This window comes from Rhinopithecus roxellana, chromosome 13, assembly GCF_007565055.1.
Source record: "Rhinopithecus roxellana isolate Shanxi Qingling chromosome 13, ASM756505v1, whole genome shotgun sequence".
Classification (NCBI taxonomy): Eukaryota; Metazoa; Chordata; class Mammalia; order Primates; family Cercopithecidae; genus Rhinopithecus; species Rhinopithecus roxellana.
Window position 1 is genome coordinate 74,576,622 of NC_044561.1, and position 23,432 is coordinate 74,600,053.

The 23,432-nt window shown below is 45.8% G+C and overlaps 1 protein-coding gene across 3 annotated transcripts in view; it reads right to left on the minus strand.

The window, feature by feature from the left end:
* The window catches only part of ZNF831 (zinc finger protein 831), a 112,258-nt gene extending 90,100 nt beyond the window's left edge, over positions 1-22,158 (minus strand). The window contains exons 1-3 of one of the 3 annotated variants that reach the window (XM_030915204.1): positions 21,868-22,158; positions 15,241-15,333; positions 6,816-9,514 (exon numbers count right to left, since the gene is read on the minus strand). The gene's annotated coding sequence lies outside the window, so the exon portion shown is untranslated. The remainder of the gene's footprint in view (positions 1-6,815; positions 9,515-15,240; positions 15,334-21,867) is intronic. The other 2 variants (XM_030915203.1, XM_010365159.2) reach the window with 2 other exon arrangements.
* Between the last annotated feature and the right edge of the window lie 1,274 nt (positions 22,159-23,432).

The window sequence follows — 23,432 nt, forward strand, 5'->3', positions numbered from 1 at the left end:
CCTTCTGCAACGACACAGCCAGCACACTGTCCTTCTGGGAGCTCTGGAGACTTCTGTCCTACTAGTGCCACACTCCCAAAACACCCCCACGTCTCTGGATGCAGATTGCCTGCCACCTCCCACCTGTACTCCAGAAAGTTGCCCATTGTTTGCCCAGCAACTCCAGATAAGCTTCAGTCTCACTAAGCCAGCCAACTCCTCTGCTATCCAGTGGCCAAATCACATCTCCTCCAAGGAGGTCTGACTCCTTCCACGTGTGCCCTTGCTGGGAGAACTGGAAGCTATCTCTCTCAGTTGAGAAGCTGAATCTCAATCCTACGGTGCCACATGGAGTTCCCTTATGTCTTATAGTCCCTCTTCATTATAGTTACTAATTCTTAGCATCAGCTTCTCTCATTTAGCCCATTGTATGGCTCCTACTTCCTGATTGGACCCAGACTGTGACATCAAGATAGACCACATTCCAGGCCATAAAATCAACCTCAACAAATTTAAAGAATTAAAATCATACAAAGCATGTTCTCTGACCACAGCGGAATCAAACTATGAATCAACGACAGAAAGATAACACGACAGCTTCATATACTTGAAAACGAAATGGCACACAGTTCTAAATAATCCGTGGGTCAAAGAAGAAGCCCCAAGGGTAATCAAAAAATACACTGATGTGTGAAAACAAAAATACATCTCAAAATTTGTGGCACACAACTAAAGCAGTGCCGGGAGGGAAATTTATAGCACTAAATGTTTACATTAGAAAAGAGGAGTATTTCCCACAATGTGATTATTTCACACTGCATGCCTGTATCAAAACATTTCATGTACCCCACAAATATATACACCTACTATGTACCCACAAAAATGTTTTAAAATAAACTGCTATCAACTGTTTAAAAAGAAAAAGAAAAGAGAGAGGGTTTCAAATCAAGACTCTAGACTTCCACTTCACTGTAGTAAAAGGAAAGCATAATAAATTCAGAGCAAGTGGAAGAAAGGAGATAATAAAGGTAGGGGAAGAAACTGGTCAAATCAAAACAGAAAAATCATAGAGAAAATCAAGAAAAAGCTTTTTCTTAGACAAGATGAATAAAATTAGTCTTTTCTCTTTTTTTTTAGACAGTCTCACTCTATTGCCCAGGATGGAGTGAAGTGGCATGATCTTGGCTCACTGCAACCTCTGCCTCCTTGGTTCAAGGGATTCTCCTGCCTCAGCCTCCCATGTAGCTGGGATTACAATTGTCTGCCACTACACCCAGCTAATTTTTGTATTTTTAGTAGAGATAAGGTTTCACCATGTTGGCCAGGCTGGTCTCAAACTCCTGATCTCAAGTGATCCTCCTGCCTCGGCCTTGCAACATGCTGGAATTACAGGTGCGCACCACCACACTGGGCTAATTTTTGTATTTTTAGTGGAGACAGGATTTCACCACATCGGCCAGGCTGGTTTCGAACTCCTGGCTTCAAGTGACCCACCCGTCTTGGCCTCCCAAAGTGCTGGGATTATAGGTGTGAGCCACTGTGCCCAGCCAAAAATTGGTCTTTAGAATCTCTACAAAAACTGACACAGGACAAATGAGAGAAGACACAAACTATCAATGTCAGGAAGGAAAAGGGGCTATCACTGCAGACCCTGCAGACATTGAAAGGACCTCAAGGGAATACTGTAAATAACTCAGCTCACATAAATGTGATGACTTAGATGAAGTGGACCAATTCCTCAAAAAGCACAAACTACCATGATCCACCTAATGTGAAACAATCATTTGAGTCACATGAGAATCACACTATAACTATTTATTAGATTGAATTTGCAATTTTGAAGCTCCCTACTAAGAAGTGTCCAGGCCCTAATGTGGAGAATTATAACTTTAAAAGAAGGATTAACACAAATTCTACATAACTTTATCCAGAAAACAGAAAAGGAAATAACACTTCCCAGTTAATTTTAAGCACCTAAGTATTACCCCGTGACCAAACTAGACAAAGACAGCATGATAAGACAACTACAGACAAATATCCCTCATGAACACAGATTCAAAACCTCTCCCAAAATATCAGCACATAGAATTCTGTAATAAGAAAAAAATTATACACCTTGAACAAGGATTCCAGGAATGCATTCAGTGTAATCCACCATATTAACAGGGTAAAAAGGAAAATCACATAATTATATCAATTGATATAGAAAATACTTTTGGCAAAATTCAATACCCATTCATAATAAAATCTCGCTGGAAAATAGAAATAGAGGGAAATCTCTTAATGTGATTAAAAACATCTACAAAACACCAAAGTTTACATTATACTTAATGGTGAAAAACTGAATGTTTTCTCCCTAAGATCAGGAAAAAGAAAGATGTCCACTCTCGTCACTCTCATTCAGAAGATGAAAGTTCTAGCCATACAATAAAGCAAGGAAGAAATACAAAATACATACAGGGAAAGGAAAGACTTGCAAGCAGGAAAAGAAAAAATAAAACTATCCCTATTTGCAGATGAGATTATTGTCTACATACAAATTTTCAAAGAATCTACAAAAAAATAAAATAAAATAAAACCTTCCTTGCACTAATAAGTGAGTGAAGCAAGGAACACAGGATACAAGATCAACATGCAAAAGTCAATTACATTTCTATTCACTAGCTGTAAATGATTGAAAACCAAAATTAAATGAAAAACGAAATATGTATTTGTAAATCTAATAAAACACGTACAACACTTATACACTGAAAACTACAAAACACTGATGAACTAACTCAAAGAAAATCTAAATAATAAAGAGGCATATTGTGTTCATGCATTGGAAGATGCAACATAGTGAAAACATCAATTCTCCTTAAATTGATATATAGGCTTAATGCAATTCCTATCAAAATCCTAGTAAGATATTTTTGTAGGCATAGACAAGATTATTCTAAAATTTATATAGAAAGGCAAAAGAACTGGAATAACTCAAACAAGTTTGAAGAAAGATAATAAAGTGTAAAGAATCAGTCTACCTAACTTGAAAACTTATTATATAGCCAAAGTAATCAAGACTGTATTGTCAGAATAGACACACACATAAGTAGAACTGAATAATAATAAAAACAAAAAACAGAAATCAATCTGCACAAATATGCCCAACTAATTTTTTTTTTTTTTTTTTTTTTTTGAGATGGAGTCTTGCTCTGTCACCCAGGCTGGAGTGCAGTGGCACAATCTCGGCTCAGTGCAACATCTGCCTCCTGGGTTCAAGCAATTCTCCTGCCTCAGCCAACTGATTTTTGACAAAGGTTGAAAGCAATTCTGTAGACAGAGTGTAGCTGTTTCAACAAATGATGCTGAAACAATTGACTTTCATAAGCAAAAGAAAAAAGAAAAAAAAAAAAAAACCTTGACCTAAACCTCACATCTTACTTATATAGAAATTAACTCAAAATAGTTAAAACAGTCTTAAATGTGAAATATAAAACTGTAAAAGCTTTAGGGGAAAAAAGCATAGGAGAAAATCTTTAGGATCTCTAAAGTGGGAAACAGTTCCCAGACTTGAAACAGAAAGTATTAGCCATACAAGGAAAATATAATAAAATGGACCTCATCAAAGTTATTTTTTTGCTCTGTGCAAACCCCTGCTTATAAGAGAATAAAAAGCTAGCTACGGATCTGGAGAAAGTATTCACAAACAACATACCTGACAAGGACTTATATTTAGAATCTATAGAGGACTATGAAAATTTAACAGTTAAAAAAAATCCAACAACAATCCAATTAGAAAGTGAGCAAACACATGAAGAAAGTTATCACCAAAAAAAGGTATACAGACAGCAGATAAGCACATGAAAAGGTGTTCAACATCTTTAGCCACCTGGGAAATATAAATTAAAGCCACAATAAAATATCACTTCACACCTGTCAGAATGGCTAGAATAAAAAATAGTGAAACAGCAAATGCTGGGGAGGATCTGGAAACACTGCCCATGTTGCCAGGATCCATTTCGGTGTGGATGTGAAGTGGCACAGCCATTCTGGAAAAAAAGGTGGCCGTTTAACAAATCAAACACGGAGCTATTATTCCACCCAGTAACTGCACTCTTGGGCATTTATTTCAAACAAATGAAAACTTATGTTCACACAAAAGCTTGTCCATGAATGTTTCTAAAGCTTTATTTGTAATAGTCAAAAATTGGCATCAGCCCAGATGCCCTTCAACAGATGAATATTTAAACCAACTGTGGTATGTCCATATCACAGAACACTACTGAGCAATGAAAAGGAGGATGCTGTTGACACATGAAACATTTGGATGAATCTCTAGAGAATTACACTGAATGAAAAAAGTCAGTCCCTAAAGGTTACACACCACATTGAATGATTCCATTCATATCACATTCTTGAAATGACAAACTATAAAAAACTGGAGGACAGACTAGTGATTGCTTGGGGTTAAGGGGTGGGGTGGGTACAGAGAAAGGGAGAGAGCAGGAGGGAGTTAGGGTGGCCACAAGGAGTCCTTGCAGTGATGGAAATGTTCTGTATCTTGACTATATCACTGTCAATATTCTGATTGTGATTTGCAAGATGTTGCTGTTGGAGGAAACTGAGTAAAAACTACGTGTGATCTCTCTGTATTTTTTTCTTACAACTGCAGGTGAATCTGCAATGATCTCAAAACAAAGAGGCTAATTTATAAAAATAATAAATACATAAATAGAATCAAAGCAGGAACAACCTTCCCAGTGTGTGAGTCAATGTTATTTACCGCAGCCTTCATAGTGTATCTAGAACCGACCCTAGCCATGAGCACCACAGCCTATCCTTGGAGAAACACTGACTCCGCACAGACCATTTTCCTTTCATTTTCTTTATATCAACTCACTTTTCCTTATGTACCCTTATATATTCAAAGGAAAATTGACATCACTACCATTTACCATATCTGGAAAAGCTCCAACATTGCTATGAATACAAAGTGATCATAAAGAAACTACAAGGGGCTGGGCGCAGTAGCTCATGCCTGTAACCTCAGCACTTTGGGAGGCCGAGGCAGGTAGATCACCTGAGGTCAAGAGTTAGAGACCAGCCTGACCAACATGGCGAAATCCCGTCTCTACTAAAAATACAAAAAAATTAGCCAGATGTGGTGGCGAGCACCTGTAACCCCAGCTACTCAGGAGGCTGAGGCAGAAGAATCGCTTTAACCCAGAAGGTAGAGGTTGCAGTGAGCCAAGATCATGCCACTGCACTCCAACCTGGGTGACAGAGCGAGACTACAGCTCCAAAAAAAGAAAAAAAAAAGGAACTACAAGGAAAGCAATGAAAATCTGCAAAGATCTCTCACTTGGTGACAAGCCAGTGCTGAGAACAAGCTTCCTACCTATGCCCCAAAGTCGCTTTGCAGAAATCCCTGAGTGTGACCTTCCAGCATAACTCAGTCTTCCCTGTCGTGCCAGACCCAGACAGGCAGCACGGTGGGTAAAGTTCCCAGACCTTGGAGATGAGACCTGTCTTTGAACCTTTGCTCTGCTACCTACAAACCCTATAACCTGGAATAATTCATTTAAACTCTCCACACTGTGTTTTCCTTATCTGAAAAGTGGGGCTCATGTTCATTTGTTCGAAGGATTGGATAAAACTATAAATGTGATTTGTCCAGACATGGTAGACTCTCCCTGTGTCTGTTCCCGCCCCACCCCTCTAACCAAACAGCCTACCCTACCTCCCTTTAACAGTCTTGGTTCTCTGCGTACATGGTGTTCATGGTCTCTACCAGGAGAAAAGTCTCTCTTGCTGGTAACTCCATGACCCCTGATGGTGAGCCCATTTTCCCTAGGCAGGTGCTTTTGGGTAATCCTGCTCACATGGCACTCCTCCTTCATGACCACCCCTCCCCAGCTTTCCAGCAGAAGCACAGCTAAGGAGGCAAATCTCACAGGACCCAACATTGCTACAGAACCTAAGCATTCTCTCTGATTCATATTAGCCTATGGTCCTAAATACTTGCTCTTAGCTGGGGCAATAAAGCGAGGGTGGTTAAAAGGCATATTATTTTAAACTGGCCCTGACGTTGATTCTGTTTTTCCCAGTCAGCTAATGTTATCATTTTTCTAAGTTGCATCCTGTCCCTCGTTGCATTTTGGTAGATAACATCTCTGGTTTCATTCTTACAGAAAGATTTGCTACGGGAAAGGAGAAACACATTACCTCTCAGAGCATGGCTTCCATGGCTGATCTGAGATAGCCTCCAGTTCTTTGCTATTTTGGACACTGGGAAGTCAGATATGTGTATAAATACATGGTCTATTGGCCCTTGTAAATCTCATTGAAAAATGCTACCCTTGGGTGGCTGATCAGTAGAATTGCTATAAATAGTAGCTCTATCAAATATCTTGATATTTCAATTATATCATATATAAATAAAAACTTGGGCTAATAAAACATATATATATATGTATATATATACACACAAATACTTGGGCTAATATGTTTCTAACCAATTCCCACTTTCAGTTTAATTAGGTCCATCATTGGGGGAAAAAAAACAGTTTATAAAGCAATAAATTTTCTTCTAAATGTTTTTCTGTTTAGTAGAACGTGGATTGTGGACCTGGTTTTTGACAGCCATTATGAATTGTAGCAAATATTTTGACAAAAGCAACAGCGGTATTAAGCACACAAGAGAATTACTTGAACTGGGTCACACAGTTTTACGTAGCATTTTCCCTTTAACTGCGTGCTTGAAGATAAATATATCATTAAGAACACAGAGTAAAAGAGTTTGTTTGTTTTTTAACTGACATTTTATATATGCTTATGTCATGGAGCATGTTACATACCTTTGTAAACAGTGGAGTATTTTCAGCCAATGATGCTCTGATTCAAACACAATGATCTGGTTGCCCAGAAAAGACAGCCACAAGTCCAGAAAGGACCATGGGGCTGGCCCCGCAGAGGAGAGATGAGTTCCAGAGGACCTGCTCACACTCTCTGTAGGGAGCTCGCTACTCTTTGCTGAGAGGGCATTTTAGTGTCCTCTCCCAGTTCCTACTCTGCAGGCAGCATCTCAGAGAACAGAGAGATGCTCCCTGAGCCTTAGAAACTAAAATAAAAGAGGGCAGCCTCCTGTGGCTTGGCCTTTATGTCAAGTCCATGTTTAACTGAGAAAAGCACCATTTCAAGCAACCTGGAAGAGACTCAAGCAGAGATAAAACTTGGTATGGCCCAGAAATAGGAAGTAAATTATTTCCTATACATTACTTAACGTCACAATAGCAACCCTTAGAAAACAGGAAGAGATAAAAGCAGAGAGAGAGAAAAAAAAAGCCACAGCTCAGCTCTTTAGTAATTGTTACTATTGGCCTAACAACCTATAAACAGAGCCTGCTGCCCAGAAATGTAGGTGTGCAAAAAACCATTGCATTAGAGATGAGGTTGTTCTCTGCAGGGAAGTAAGAATTAGAGCCTGGGTGGTCGTTTTCCTGGAGATGTGGATGGAACAAGTGTTTGCAGAGCCTCCACATGTAACCCCAGAGGTTCCCAAGGGCCCAGAATGAGCATTTCCACTGCAATTGACAAAGCAATGGTGATATTTTGTTCAACATGGATTTGTTTGAATTAGTTTTTATTTTTAAGACATGGCACTGATCATTGTATTCAACATAGTACTAGAAATCCTAGCCAGAGCAATCAGGCAAGAGAAAGAAATAAAAGGCATCCAATGAACTAAACAGGTGGCAATAGTCACCAAAGAAAAAGAAAAATAATTCCAAAGAATTGTTAACTTGCTTTCTCAGGCCCTTTTTTCTGAAGGAAACAAACAAACAAAAGGATGTCTCTGTCACTTGCCAAGAGCCTCATTTGGAAAACTGAAGTCTGCATTGACTGTTCTTTCAAACAAAACTACCTCATGCAGCTAGAAAAAAAAAAAAGCAGGAAAACCAGGAGGAGACATGAGATATCCTGTGTGTCCGAGGGAGACTCACGGGTAGAAAGGATAACTCTCTCATCGGCCATGCCCCTCTGGCCCTGCATCATCAGACACACATGCCTGTGCAGAAGCTGCAGTCAGGAGGAGCAGGGACACCCCTCGCCTTTGCAGTTCAGTCCCTGGGCCCTTCTCCAGACCCCAAATGTGCAGTCACGTGGCAGGAAGCCCCAGGGAGAGGGGCTGGAGCAGCACTCTGAGTGGAGCCATCTGGCACACTCAGGGCTAAGTGTCTGGCTGGGTCTCAGCAGGAAACTGGGGCTTGGGGAGTTGACGCAGCCTCACAAGCAAGCTGGGGATGAAGGAGCACCTCTGGGGCCTCAGAGGAGTGCGATCAAGAGTGGCCATAAGACAAGCCCCCTGGGCTCCTGCACGGCCCCTCACCACATCCTTCCTCTCTCCATCATCATGACCCTCTTCTGGGGATCGAACTCATGGCCCCAAGAGTATGCGTCAAATAAATGAAGGGGAATAGATGAATACTTCTTGCGTCTTGTGTTTCTTGTATATATCAAGGAACACAATTTGTGAAGACCCAAGTCCTCCCAAGGTCAGCCATGATGGGTGGTCCTTTCTCCTCTTCCGGAGGCTCCCCAGGTCTGGGCACCTGGCAGCCTGTCTCTCGTTCCTGTGGATCCATCCATTCTCTGGTCTGTGGAGTCTGGTGTCGTGAGTGACTGTAGGAATGTTCGTCTCTGCCTGGGCTGTGCCTGGTCTCACAATGGAAGCCAGCATCCGGCACGGGCCCTGGCACAGAGCCAACCCTCAGTCCACACCTGCTGAATGAACAGAGAACTGCAACTCCCTCACTTCCCTGAACTTGCTGGAGAGACCACAAACTTACACACCAGGTGGGAGCTGATGCCAAAGGCTCCAAAGCACAGTCTATATTCCAATGCAGGTGCTGTCACGCCTTGTGCTGTGGGGGAGGCAGCGGAACCCAGGGCTCCTCTCTGGGGCTCAGCAATGCCCTGCCTTGGGAAGGCACGCACTCCACTTTCCAATGAAGCTGGTTCCCTCTTGGGGTTTGGTTCCCCTAACATCCTCTGCCTGCTCTCTCCATTGTCAGAAGAGGTTGATCATCACCAGCCCTATACTAGGGAACAGGAAGTTGTACCTAAGGAGCCCCCTCAGGAAGGAACACTCCTCAGATGTGCGACATTGTGCTGAGGGCCACTGCTCTCATCTCCATGCATATAGAAAACTACCTCCCCCTGGAGTGTCATTAGATGAATACCCCATGCAATTATCTGCTTGCACATCCTCAGGGCCACTTCAGCAATGGTTTTAAGGCATGATGCATCCACCCAGTTTTTGATTATCCATAGTAGTGGGGGTCAAGGATCAGTTGAATAATTGAAATGGAAACTTTATTCCCACTGAGTTCCTCTCCTCTCCACGTCCTTCCTCCCTTCCGCAGCATCCAAACAGGAAGAGGGGCGCTGTTGGGCGGTGGAAGGGTTACTGGGTTGCTAGTCCTTATCCCAGCCCCACCAGCACTTCGTTAGGGATTTGCTTGGTGTTCAGCAAGCCTGAGCTTCTTGGTGGGGTCTGTGAAGTAAAGGGCTGTACCATGTCATCTTTATTTATTTTCATAACACACTTCTTCAAATTGACTTGCTTTTAGCATTTAATTTGTCCCAAGCTATAATAATTGATGTGGTATTTTTTGTAATATTCATTAAAATAACTCCATAATTATGGCACTTAAAAAAAAGTGATATGAAAAGTCACCACCCACCCTGGCTTAGATCCTAGGACAGAAAGAGACATCAGTTGATAGACTGGTGACACGCACATAAAGTCTGGAGTTCGTTCATAGGAATGTACCCACATGCGTTTCTTAGTCTTGACAAATGCCCCATGAGCACGTAAGATGCTACGGGGGGTTCACTGGCTGAAGGGATGTGGGAATTTCTGTGCTAACTGTGCAGGTTTTCTGTACATCTAAAACGATTCCAAAATAAAAAGTTTATTAAAAAGAAAAAGTCCCTCCTAATGTCAAATAAATGAGGTAAAAAGTTAAAAACCAAACAAAAGTGCCCCCAGGGGGCTGCATGCCAGCCTTTGGGCGTGCAACCTGCAGGTCTGAATGGTCTGATACTTTGAACAACAGGGATGGCCTGGGTTTGGGTTGATTTCTCCAGCCCAAACTCCTCCGGGGAAGGCTAAGTGAGAAAGAGAAAACGGATGATCCACGTCGCCGTCCCCTGCGGCTCAGTGGGCACAGAGTGGGCAGAACTTTGCCAAGACAGTGTCCTCCTGACCCACAAACAAGCTCCCTGCATCCTGCCCTCCCCTCACCTCCGCTGACCTGCGGCCTCGTCCCCTCTCCCTGTGCAGCACAGACTGTTTGGGAAATAAATGCCCCCGGACACTTTCTGGAAATGATCCCGTCACATGGACGGAGATGGCTCCATCAAGCTGACTTCCTGCACACGCCAGGCTGTGACTGTGGCATCCTGGGGAAAAGGCACACAGCCTCTCAGTGCCCAATGTTCCCCTGGAGTAATTGCCTTCTGCAGCTCCCTGTCGCCGCGGGCCAGTCTCACCACATCACACAGATAATGAAAGCGCCTGAAGAACAGAAACAGAGCCAGAGGAGGGCAGGGAGTGGTATATTCCTACTTAGGAAGATGTGATGTGGCTCTGAGCACTTGGCTACTGACTTTTAATCATTGAGTGTGAAAATGAAATCACTTCCAGCACCTGAAGTGATTTCTTTGGTGTCATCTACTGTTTTTGTAGATTAATTTTTCAGACCAGAAAGAAAAAATGTTTATATTTCAACTACAACAAGAAAAGCTGGTTCCCCCTCCTTGTAGCCCCAAAAGTTTCTTATGTAAGGAGTTTGCTTTCTTATTTGTTTTTTTCAAAGGGAAGAGCTTACTGGCCCAGATGGGGAACAAAATGCCAGGGATGGGACCCTGCCACACCCATCACTCGGGAGGCTGACTAATCAGTGTCTGTTGGATGTATTTACAAAAACAATATGTTTAAAACTTTCAATAAACAGATTTAAACACAGATTTGTATATTAGCCTCTGCCAACTCTTCTCCAAGCCAAGAATCCTTTGTCCTTATGAAACCAAATGATGACTGTTCCTTGAATCCAAGTCCTGGCCTGAGAGACCCTGACCCTTCCGGGGGTTTGGTTTTCTCTTCCTTTTGGTGGCCTCTGACCTCTCACTCTGGCTTTATTTCCCACTGTCTATCCTCTGGGTATGTTCTCACTGTAAGTCCCCTCAAATCCTTTTTGGAAGGAGGCAGGGCTCAAATGATAAACCACCCAATTTGCCTCCCAAGCCAGAGTTCAGAATCCCATCCACAGCAGGAGGAAAGAGCGAGCCTGGCTTCATTTTCCTCTTCCCTTAGCACAGGGATCCACCCCCACACTTTCAGTAGGACTTGTTTTCATTTTAGTTTTTAATTTTGTTTTCTTCTTTCTAACTCATTTGTGGGAGGTAAAAATTAAAACAATTGAACTCATGGAGATAGAGAGTAGGGGAGTGGGGGGAAAAGTGGGGATGGTTAATGGGTACAAAACTATAGTTAGAATGAATAAGCTAGAATCTGATAGCACAAAAGGATGACTCCAGTCCACAATAATTTATAGTACATTGAAAAATTAAAAGAGTATAATCAGAATGTTTATAACACAAAGAAATAATAAACGCTTGAGGTGATGGATGCACCATTTACCCTGAAGTGGTTATTAAACACTGCGTGCTGTATCCAAATACCCCACGTACCCCATAAATATATACACCTTCCATGTGCCCATAAAAAGTGAAAATAAAAATAAAATTTTAAAGAATTTTTTTAAAGTTCTTTCTTCTTTTAAAAAAGAAATTTAGTTGAGCTGTTTATTCTGCCTTTGAAGAATTGTGCCTTTGCAGCAACATCGAGGGACCGGAGGATGTTATTCTCAGTGAAATAAGCCAGGCAGAGAAAGAAAAATGCTATCTGATGTCACTTCGATGTGGAATCTAAAACAGTCAAACTTACAGAAGCAGAGAGTACAGTGGTGATCACCAGGGAGTAGGGAAGGAGAAATGGGGAAGGTGAAGATCAAAGGGTACAAAGTTTCAGTTATGTGAGAGGCTAAGTTCTGGAGGCCTAGTGTACAGTGGAGTGTCTGTATTGCACACTTAACATTTTCTTTCTTTTCTTTTTCTTATTTATTTATTTATTTTTGAGACAGAGTCTCACCCTGTCACCCAGGCTGGAGTGCCGTGGTGCGATCTCGGCTCACAGCAACCTCCACCTCCTGGATTCAAGCAATTCTCCTGCCTCAGCCTCCCAAGTAGCTGGGTTTACAGGCGCCCACCACCACGTCTGGCAATTTTTTCTATTTTAGTACAGACAAGGTTTCACCATGTTGGCCAGGCTGGTCTCGGACTCCTGACCTCAGGTGATCTGCTTGCCTCAGCCTCCCTGGGATTACAGGTGGGAGTCATTGCACCCAGCCCAGGTACTTAAAATTTTCTAAGACAGTAGATCATATGTTACGTTTTCTGGCCACAGATAACAATAAAGGAGGCAAGAGGAAACTTTGGGAGGTGAATACGTCTACGGCCTTAATGGTGCTGATGGTCTCACAGGCGCATATTTATCCCTAAAGTCAAGCAGTGTATGTTAAATATAGACCACTTTTTACAGAACTCGCTTTTAAGTGCTGGGAATTTCAGTCTTCAGTTGAGCATGAGGGGAAGCACACAACTCATATGCCCTTTAGGTGGCCCCTACTTCTTCCTCTCTAGGAGGGGTTTTCTGGCACATGTCTCAAGGCCAGCCTCTGAAGATGAAGTCTTCCCAGAGGAGGAGAATTGTTCCTTTCACTCAGGGTCTCCAACCCATCTCTTACCGTTCCCAAAGCGGGGGAGACTTTTGGAATTTTAGAGCCAACAGTGCTTTGGGGATTATCTAACACAGCCACATCACAGTGCGGTGCCCCCTCTCTCCTTCCTACACTCAGGGTGGACAGTGCAGCCTGGCCCCAGCAGTTCTCCCTGCTGTGCTGGGCAGCGGAAGCCAGCTTTACCTGGACTTCCAAGGCAATCATTCCCAGTAAGATTTGACATCTGAGCTAAAACCAATTTGCTACCCCCTCATTCTAAAGATCACAGAGCAAGAAAAGTTGACCAGCTAAGGAGCAAGATGAGAACAGACCTACGTCTCACCAGAGCCCAGCCAGTCACCCAAAACACCAAATTCCAGCTGCTCCCAATCATATCAGGGTGCTCTAGGCATGTATGTGCAGACACAGACTCAGGTGCACGCAGACAAAAATATTAGTGCCTTCATGTGCCCAGCCTTGCCTGCTTTCCCGCCTGCTAACAAGTGTTCTGGCTTTGCCCAATCTCTTCCTTCCTTTCCTCCTACCTCTGAGAGGTTTTGCCTTTACTAGACTGTTCTATAGTCTTTTGTATGATGCATAATCAAGATGATTGGGAAACAATGACAAAAGCCAAACAGGCAGATTGTAATGAAAAAAGCTATGAAAGAGGAAGACATTATCCCTTCCAGGTGTCAGGGAAACTGTATTCAACAGTTACTCACTTGTCCAGCAAACACTGACTGAGTCCCCAGCACATCCCAAGTTTCATTCAGGGATGTAAGACTAGGGGAGAATAAGAGAGTGGCCCCCTTGCCCTCACGGGGCTGACATTTCAGTGTGAGAGACAGGTATAAATAGGAAAATACATACATGAGTGAAGTGATTTTAGAGAACACTGCAATGAAGAAAAAGGAAGAGAGTGGTATGGGTCACAGGGGAGGGGTAGGAGACTGTCTATGAAGACAGACCTGGGAGATAAGAAAGATTCAGCCCCGGGCACATCTGGCTAAGGGCGAAAGACAGAGGGTGCGGTGAGTGCCAAGGCGCTGAGGTGGGCACTCTTCCCTGTGATGCAGAAACCAGCAGAAGGCTCATGAGTTGTCAGGGTCACCACAAAGTGGGCAGAGCCAGGAGAGAAGCCAGGCAGCATGCCGGGGACAGATGACACAGGGGTTAGGCCACAGGAGAAGTTTTGTTCCAAGTGGCATAGGACTTGCCTCTGAGAGAAAGTCATCAAGAGAAGCAGCAAGGGCAGTGCAGAAGGAGGAACTTCTCACGGAGTCTGAAGAAGAGGGACACTGGAGTTGCTGCAGGATGGCAGGAAAGTGGAAGGAAAAGAGGCACCAATCGCAGGGGATTGGGGTGGAGCCTGCTTCAGTTTCACAGAGTTCGAGCAGAGAGTTTGAGTTCTCATGGTGCTTTCTGCTTGCTGCTCTGAGTCTGGGGCTCTGGGACTGGACCACCTGGGTCCCATCCCAACAGGGTTCTGTGTGCCTTCTATGCGGGTTACTAACACGTGTGAATGAGCATGTGTGTATTCTTGGAGAAACACTTAGTCTCTGCATGTATATCTTTCCCCAATCCTACATGGGAAAACCAAATCCAGATCTCCCAACACGCTGCGAGAAGTGATCTCCCCGCTGCCGAACCTCAGCAGCAGGGTCCCTATGACACTTTTAGGTGAATCTTGGCTCTTCTCACATTGTAGCAGATTTAACTTAGCTCTCTGGACTCTAAGATCTTCAAAAGTGAGAGCTGCACTTTTTTTATGACTAGCTCTTTCTAGCATCCTCTGTGAAGCGTGACCGACCTGCCAGGCTGCAGGAGTCTCCACCACCTCTAGGGTCCCGTGCCACCATAGTCACTCCTCACCACCTGAACGGTTTATGCATCAGGCTTTCTCACCAGACCATGAGCTCCTTGAAGGAGTAGATGAAAATTTCTCTTTCTTAGCCCAGCTCCAAGTAGGTACTTGGTAAGCAATTGTCCAATGGAATCTCTCAGCTATTTTGGGAGAGCAAAAATTGCTGTGGCTTTTTCAAAGAGTTTGCTACAGTAGGAAGTAGCAGGACAGTAATTCCCTCTCCAAGACCATGCTGGCCAAAGCCCCTCCTGCCCTGTCCTTGACCTCCTGGAGTTCAACTTGATGGGGTCGCCAGCCCCCATTCCCATTTGCCCTTCACAGGGTGTGCTGGTGAGCCCCCAGTACCACTGAACATGTCCGTCCAGCCTTGCAGTCAGCTCTTGGCAGTGGGACACCTAGGCTGCCAGGGCAGCTTCCAGCACGAATAAGCACTTGGCCCTGTGTGCCTCGGCACTCACTCCCTCGGTGAGGCAATCCACCACTCCTTCCAAGCCTTCCGTTCCCAGGGGTAGGCTGTCCCAGGAAGATGCGCCCAGCCCAGGGAGAAGGGACAAACAGAAATCGGGCCCTGACCTTCTCAAAAGTCAGGCAAGGGGTCTGGAGCAGGCTTAAGATCTTGTTGACTCCTTCCTGTTCTCTTCGGGTCCAGTTCCACAGGATTTGGCTCTGTTGGAAAGAACACAGAGCATGTGGGCTGGGGGCCAATGCACGTGCGCTCAGCAGCAAGGGTGGTGGGAAAATCAGGTGGGTGCTGAGCTGAGGAACAGGGACTGTATGAGACACTGCTCAGGTGTGAAAGAGTGAGTTATTGAGTGTGTTGGGCTGAGGATGGTGGCGATGGCAAAGTGGGATTTTGGTCAAGTTGTACAGTCCACAGCTGGCCAAAGTCCAGTTTCCTCCCTTCACCTTCACTCCTGCTGTATACAAAGCCTTCTCCACCACCACCAGAGGGATCTTTTTTAAACATAAAATTCCACCTACACATCCCCACTCTAGCTAAAACCCTGCAGTAGCCCCATCGCTCTTGGGACAAAGTAATGTCCTCCACCTAGCAGGGCCCATGTAGGCTGGCCTCTGCCCACCTCCTCAGCCACTTCCCAAGCCCCACTTCTTGTTGCCTGCAGCACAGCCACACACTGGCCTTTTGGCTCCTTGGATGCCGGCCCATGTCAGGGGCCCCAGGGGAGCTGTACTCATGGCCTGAAGTGCTCTTTCCATTCCCAACTGCCTCCTACTCAAGCTTCACTTATGTCCTCAGGGAAGCCTCAGGCGCCTGCTCCCTGACCAGCTCAGATTCAGGGTGCTCATCACAACTACAATTAAAAAATTAAATGTATCATTACTTGCTTAACGTTGCAATCCCCATAAGAGCAGGAACTTTGTACCCTATTCCCCAGCTCAGATCCCACTGCCCTGGCATGCATGGATGGATGCATGCACCCTCCAATCAAACCGAAGGCCCCCAGGTTCTCCTTCACGCTTTGCTTATGCTGTTCCTCAGCCAGGAATTCCCTTCCTTCTCTTGATCCACAAACCCAAAATCCACCTGTCCACCTACTCACTGCCTCCTCAACAAAGGCCTCTGGAACCCCCTAACCCCCTGTGAGTGGAGATCTCCCCGCTCCTGAACCTCAGCAGCAGGGTCCCTGTGACACTTTCAGGTGAATCTCTGCCTGTCTCACATTGTAGTGGATTTAGCTTAGCTCTCTGGACTCCTAAGATCTTCAAAGGTGAGCGCTGTACTTTTTGTTCTCATTGCTAGCTCTTTCTAGCACCTAAACTGGTGCCTGGCAAACAGCAATGAGTAATAACTATCATAATTGATCAGACAACAGACCAGTGAAACCTGGGGTGTGAGGGAGGTGCTGTCATTACAAATGTTACTTAACAGATGAGGAAAGGAGCTTGATAGCGGTGAAGCAGCTCACCCCAAACCACTCAGCCAGAGGCTGGCGAAGACAACCTGTGGCCGAGGCTATCTGGCCCCACACCAGCATGTTCAACCACTCAACCAAGCCCCACCTTTGGTGTACACCTTTCCCTCACACTGCTAGACAGAGGGCCTGGGCAGCCACCTTCTATGGGTCTCCCAAAGGTTCAGCGTTGCCTCGTGGAGAACATCTCCAAATGGGGCTCAGTCGGCACCAGTATTTGAAGCCAACCCTGCTAACTCTAAGAGTGCAAATCCCCAACAATCTTAGCTAAAAGCACTACAAATCTCCATAAAGGACTTTTCAAAACAGTGCTCTCTTCAGAAAGTCCATGCCCAGGAGCTGGTGTTGAAAGTCGTCCCTCATTCACCTGGCAGTGATTCACCTGACCAGCCTGCAGAACTCAGGTGGAATCTTGGCTCCGTATCTCACCAGTTGTGACCAAGTTACTTTACCTTTCTAAGCCTCAAGGTTTTCATCTTCAAGTCAGGGCCACAAGAACCCCAGGCACATGGGAGAATTAAGTACAAGATGCTCAGCACTGGGTAGGGTGTATCATAAACACCCGGTTAACACTCATGGTAGCATCACTGTGGTTAGGATTATTCTCCTCAAAGGTCTGCAGTCCTGCGGCATCTCAGCAGGAGGGTGCCCAGGGAAAGGGCCGCTTCCTTCTGTCCAGAGATGGGTGCTGGAGCCTCAGGAAGGGTTACCCCAGGAGACAGAAGCCATGTGGCTTGCTGGGAATATACAGATTAGGGTGGCAGGTCACAAGCGCCTCAACACACCCCCTCCAGCTTTAGGCATCCACCTCCACACCAGCCCCCTCGCATCCTCATCCACGCCAGGAGGGCAAGTGTGTGCATGTGTCCCAGCAGCCCACATGCACCAGGAACATGGGCCTCTCAGGAGACCCAGCCACTATCAGCCTGGTACCCCTGCCCTATCGGAAACCCACGGACGGCTGGAGGCTGTGCTCATGGGCCTCCCATCTGGGCAGGCAGGCCAAGTGTATTTGCATATAATTTGCGTGTGTTGACACAGCCGTTCCCATCTCTGCAAGGAGCACTTCCAAGCTAACCTGTTATTACTGCTCCTCTGAAGCTGGCACTGCCTGCCCGCCCACAGCCAGTGAGTACTATGCAAAGAGACAGGCCGGGAGCTGACTGAGCTCAGGCTCGTCCTGCTGACTTCCCTGGGCCTCTGTTTCTCTCCTGGACAACAAATAACTACACACCTCCATTGGGCAGACTCAAGGAGAGCTCCTTGGCCAGAAAATGTCAGCGTGTGCTGGCGCGGAGTACTGGCCACAGCGTAGTGGGCTGTTTGTTATTCTCAGAAGATCAGAAATTAATCTGGATGGAGAAGTTTGCCTCAATGTTCTTCCCAGATGCTGGTTCTGAGTCTCACACGGTGGACCCCCTGTGCGATGGTTACTATTCATAGATGATATATAAAAATATAGGATTGCCTAGTTACATTTGAATTTCAAAGACATAATAAATGTTTTAGCATAAGTATATCCTGTGCAGTCTTTGGGACACGCTTATACTAACAAAGTATTCATTGTTCACCTGAAATTCCCATTTTAACTGGGCATCCTGTATTTTATCTGACATCCCTACCTGTGACCCGAGGCCCATTGGTTTCCATTACGACTTATATCCTGTTTTCTCACAGTTTTTACCTAAACTCAAAGGAACACAGTCTCCATTTCCTAAATGTGCAGCTTCCCAATCTAGAATAGGGAGGGCAGAGGTTACATGTGAGGAAAATTGAGACTTGCTGAGAGGAGAGAGGGAGGGGAGGAGAGAGAGAGAACATGTGTTTCCTAATTGAGGTAAAAATCTAAAATCTGTTCCTCTTTGGTTTCTGTGAGGAGCCTGGTGGTTACCATTGTGAACGTGAGGCCACATTTCCTGTGGCAAAGGGTATGTGTGTTTTTATCAACAGAGCCCGTTTCTAGGGCTCCTCTCAGGATGTGAGGCCTATGGCAGGTCACAGAGGAAGAGGCGGGCCACGGCAGGGCGAAGGGGGCTGCCCTGGCGCTGGTGTTGGATGGGGGTCCAGCCATTGAGGCTCCCTGGAGAGCCTTAGCCCTGTGTGGGATGACAGCCCCCCTCAAGCCCTCGACTCAGATTCCCCTGTGCACACCGGCCAGCTGGAACATTCCACAGAGAAAGGCTGTGGAGACTGGGCCTTGCCAGATTCCCTGGGGCCCTCAGGGCAAGTTCCAGCTCCGCCATCCACACAGTGTCAACATCACAGGGACAAGGCTCAGGCACGAAGCGTGTGTCGGGGGCCCTGTGGAGGGCGTCTGCTCACCACACAGCGGCTCTGCAGCCTCTCTCTCCGACAGGCTAAGCCCAGGCTTTTGGCACTCACTCAGGAGGGAACCATTTTCCTTCACAATTTTTTTTGGAGGAGGGAGATCTTATTTTATAGTAAGATCAATAGATATATTATGGAGTGTAAGGTTAAAGTTTTATATCTTTAAGATACAATGCAAAAAGTACAATGAACTGTATAAGACTCCATTTCTTCCTCCATAAAATGGTATTGGTGAAGGTGCCATCCACACGGGGCCATTACAGAAATTAGACAAAGAGACGTAAGCAAAGCCCTTCTTAGGCACAGCCCCAGGCCACGGTCATATCTTCTTTAATTGGAACTTTGCCATTGAGACTGGGCCCAAGGATTAACATCCCTTCATCTTCTCTGGCTTATCAGACCTCTCCACACAGAAAGAAATCGCAAAGCAGCAAAGGGAGTCTAGGTTTTGAGCACCAGAGGAAGCTGGTTAATCTCCAGTTGATTTTCTGATGACACCTCTGGTCTGATCTCAAACAGAGGATGGGGTCTGACAGTCCTTACCTTGTCTGACCCATCAAGGTGGGCACCCATCCTATTCATCTGTGGCCACACACATGGCCAGCCTGGAAGGGATGGAGACCTTCGTTACCAATGGAGACACTATCCCCTGGCTCTGCCCCTCACGGCCTTTGGCCAGGGCTGAACTCGAGTGCCCCCGGCCCAGAACACTGCAACGTCACCTGCCCTCTAAGGCACAAGATGCTTTGGGGAAGGACGTGGTAAGCTGTGTCCAAGGTGCAGGGGTGTGGTCAGGAGGGCAGAACTCACACCAGGTATGTGGGTCTGAGGTGGGAGGTTGCAGGACCTCTGAATCTCCTGGCTGGGTGAGAGGAAGGAATTGAGCCTCAAGACATGAGACCCAAGGTCAGCACCCTGCTTGCTCTCACACTCTGCTCTAACCTATCTTCAGAACATCAGAAATGTAGCGGTAGTGATGCTTCCCAAGGACTGAACAGGGACTTTACCACTGGTCCTCAGAACTCACGTGCACCCCTTGGATTTCCCCCTCAACAGAGAGGCCAGCCCCATTCCATCATGGAAACCCTCCCAGCCTACTCTGACGAGATTGTCCATGTGTCTTGGATGGGCCGACCACAAATGACTTAGGAACTAAATGAAGACTATGCATTGGCCTTGACCAATGGCACTGAACAATTAGCGTCGATGGCTCCATCGGGCTCTAGGTTAGTAGGAGAATATTCTCAAAAATTTCAGAGTATAAGGGACGTCTCTTCTAATTAGAGTCCACGATGTAGTCATACTTTCTCATTGATGTAATAATCGGTACGAATATATAAAAACAGCTGTCCCAACAGTGTGCTGCCATGTGGCCTTGGGTTTTTCATTCTCGCCTGTAATCCCCCCTTACCACCTCAGAAAGCAAGGCTTCAGGCGTACAATAATGCCTGCATTTCAGTTGCTCTTCAGATTTACAGCCTCGCCTCTGAAATATGAACAGGCTTTTTGGAGATAGTCTCACACACAATTTCAGCCAACATCTGATCAACCCCAGTCATATAATTAGTTCTTGCTAACATATTACCCTTTGCCTAAACTATACTGGAAGATGTTCTCCAGTTATGAAATCTGATTTATCAAAACCAGCCTTGTTTGGAGATGAGAGGGGCCTCATTCTTCTTCCTTGTGGTGGGAAAGCGGCCCTCAAGCCTTTTCTTTAAATTCTAAGCCATGATCCAACATCTTTGTCTTTTCCCAATTTCAGCTTGTACAGCCTTTCCTTTTAAAAAACAAAGTACAACAATTGCAATTCTCCCTTGGCCAGTGGCCAGACATCCAAGGGCCAGAGCGAGGAGATTAACGGATACACCCAGAGGGGACAAGGTCAGAGAGCAGAACATTCTGGACACATGTTTGTGTCAGAGACCAGACCCCAAAGGACTGGAGAGCTCCCATGAAGAAGGGCTGGCACCTCCAGCTACAGTGACACGCGAGGGCCCTTCAGAGCCTGTGCATGGAACATGCCTGTGACATTAATTAATGCCAGGCAAAATGTAACAGCAGATCTTGGAAACTAAAAATAGATCTTTACTAACTGATTCATCCCCTGACTGCACAGAATTTGGAGCTTTTTATCTGCTTCTCTTCTACATGTATATTACATTACGGCCTTTTTCCCCCTTTTCTCCATCTTTGTTGTTCTTCCTTTTTCCTCTCCTTGGTGAAAGGTCTAAACCTTTCAGAAGCGATGTTCCCACTCAGCTCCCTCCGACCCAGAGACATGCTCGATAAGCAAGGAGACCACTGCTTCTCCTGCTCCCATGGTTGTCAGCCATGGAATTTGTACTTAGTATTTTCCATGCCGATGTCCCTGCCTGTTGCATTCCACACAGAACTCTGCAGCTTCATTTCCTATTACAGTCCCTTCTATTTTAGACTTTGTTGATTTCTACTAGGAAGGAAGCCTATTTTATACAAATTAGCTGGACAGCTGGGTCTGATTGCTTCTGATTACTGGGCTTGGGGCCACTAGGGAAACAGGCTTCCCAAAGCCCCTTGGACGGAGGACCATTTCATAGGCCCCCAAAAGTGTGAGTCACTACTCACTCTAGAGAGGAAGGGCCAGCAGCCCCGGTTGGAAATCAACAGGTCAAGTCAAAGGCAGGACGGCACCTTCATCCACATCGGAGGTTTACAAGGCTGTACTGAAAGGTGGGGAGGAGGGGCTAGAAGCCCCTTGGTTCAGAAGATCTCACGGGGACCTGAGTGGGGCTCATGTCAGAGATAACTGCGTGTGCTTGGAAGGAATCATCCATCATGCTTGCCTGATAGAATCACTCGGGAGGCAACAGACCAGGCTCAATGATTAAGATCCCTTCATCTGGCCTTGCATCCCAGACCTCCAGGTGCACAAAGAAATCACAAAGTCCTCTCTCACCTTTAAGTGCTCAGTCCACAGGCAGGTGGGGGCTGCCGCTCTCTCCCGAAAACCGGTGGCTCCGATGAGGCAGGAGCATTCTCCCTGCTCGTCCCATCTCTGCCTCTGCTTCTCTTTATGCCTTCTCTAGAGAAAAACCGACTGCTGGAAATTTAAAAAAAGAAAAACTGTGTGTGTGGAGGGTGGTGGGTGTCGGGGGTGCTGGGGCGGTGGGGGTGGCAGAGGGACACCGGGGGTAGGTGTGCAGCCTGCCCTGGTGTGGGCTCGGGTTTAATGGCCGACGCTGGTGATATGGTTTGCCTGCTGAAGCTCAGTGCCACAGCAGCTCTGTGTGTGGGCGGCGGCAGCTACACGGCTGGGTTTCAAACCATTACACTGAACATTTGCAAACAGATAAAAAAAACAAAACCATCCGGTACAAATGGAAACTTCTGTTCTCCTTTCTTTCTTCACTCTTTCTCCTTGCACCTCTCCTCTTCAGTTGAGGAGGAGGAGGGTGAGGGTGGGCATTTCTCTCACTGGGCTCCCTTGGCCCCCTCTTTTCTGACCACACCACTCCCATGGCCACTCACATGGACAGGGAAGTCAGGTCTTCCAAACTGACTCCCCCAGCTTTGGGAATGTCCAGTCATGTGAGAAGGACTTTCTCTCCTCCAGGGTCTTGCTCAGAATCCAGCCACTGAGAGCCACCAAACCAAAAGATGGTGTGGGCTTCCACGTCTGACAATCTTTCATCCTTCCTAGTTTCAAAGCCACCTTAGAAATGGCCAAACACAAAGTGGGGCAAGGTGTACTTTCATATCTAGGTGACACTTTTTCCCACAGAATATTATGCACACAGTGGAATGTGATACTCCATGAAAAGAAAAGAGGTCTTGTGGTCAAATTACTCTGGGAAATGTTGCATCCTGTATTGCTCTGGAATAATCACAGAGCACATTACCAGGTAAAGGCTCTGAGAAGTCCTGCAATAAAGAATCTTGTTTTACTTTGTTTAATCCAACATTTTCAAAATGTGTAAGACCTTAAAGGACCAACCCCTCCTCTCCCTTAACAAAGACAATGACACACACAAACACACACACAATCTTCCGTCCCTCAGCCCAATGGTAACATGACCCAAGTCAATTATTTTTGCCAGAGAGCAAGATTGGGCAGGAAAGGATACATGTGGGGAAGGGATCAGGTCAAAGTTCACCATCTAAGGACACTATCAGCTTGGAATTAACCAAGGTGCCACAAATGGTTATCAATGAACATAAGACTGTGGCTGTGGTTCATGAACAGAGTGTGAACTGAACCATCCACAGATGATTTCTCAGAACTGTGGGTCACTGTCAGTACATCTTCCCTCCCACCCTAGCAGGTCTACTCCTCACTGCTCCTGACCACACATGGCGGGCAGCCTGTGGCCAGGTAACAGGAACAAGTACTGTGGGACAGATTCACTGGGCCTCCCTGCCCAAGAGCCCTGCAGACAGTCTTCTGGACACTATAAAAATCAAAGGAGATGTCCTCCAGGACACGAAACTTAGGAGGCAGAAGAAAGAAGCCCGAAACACATC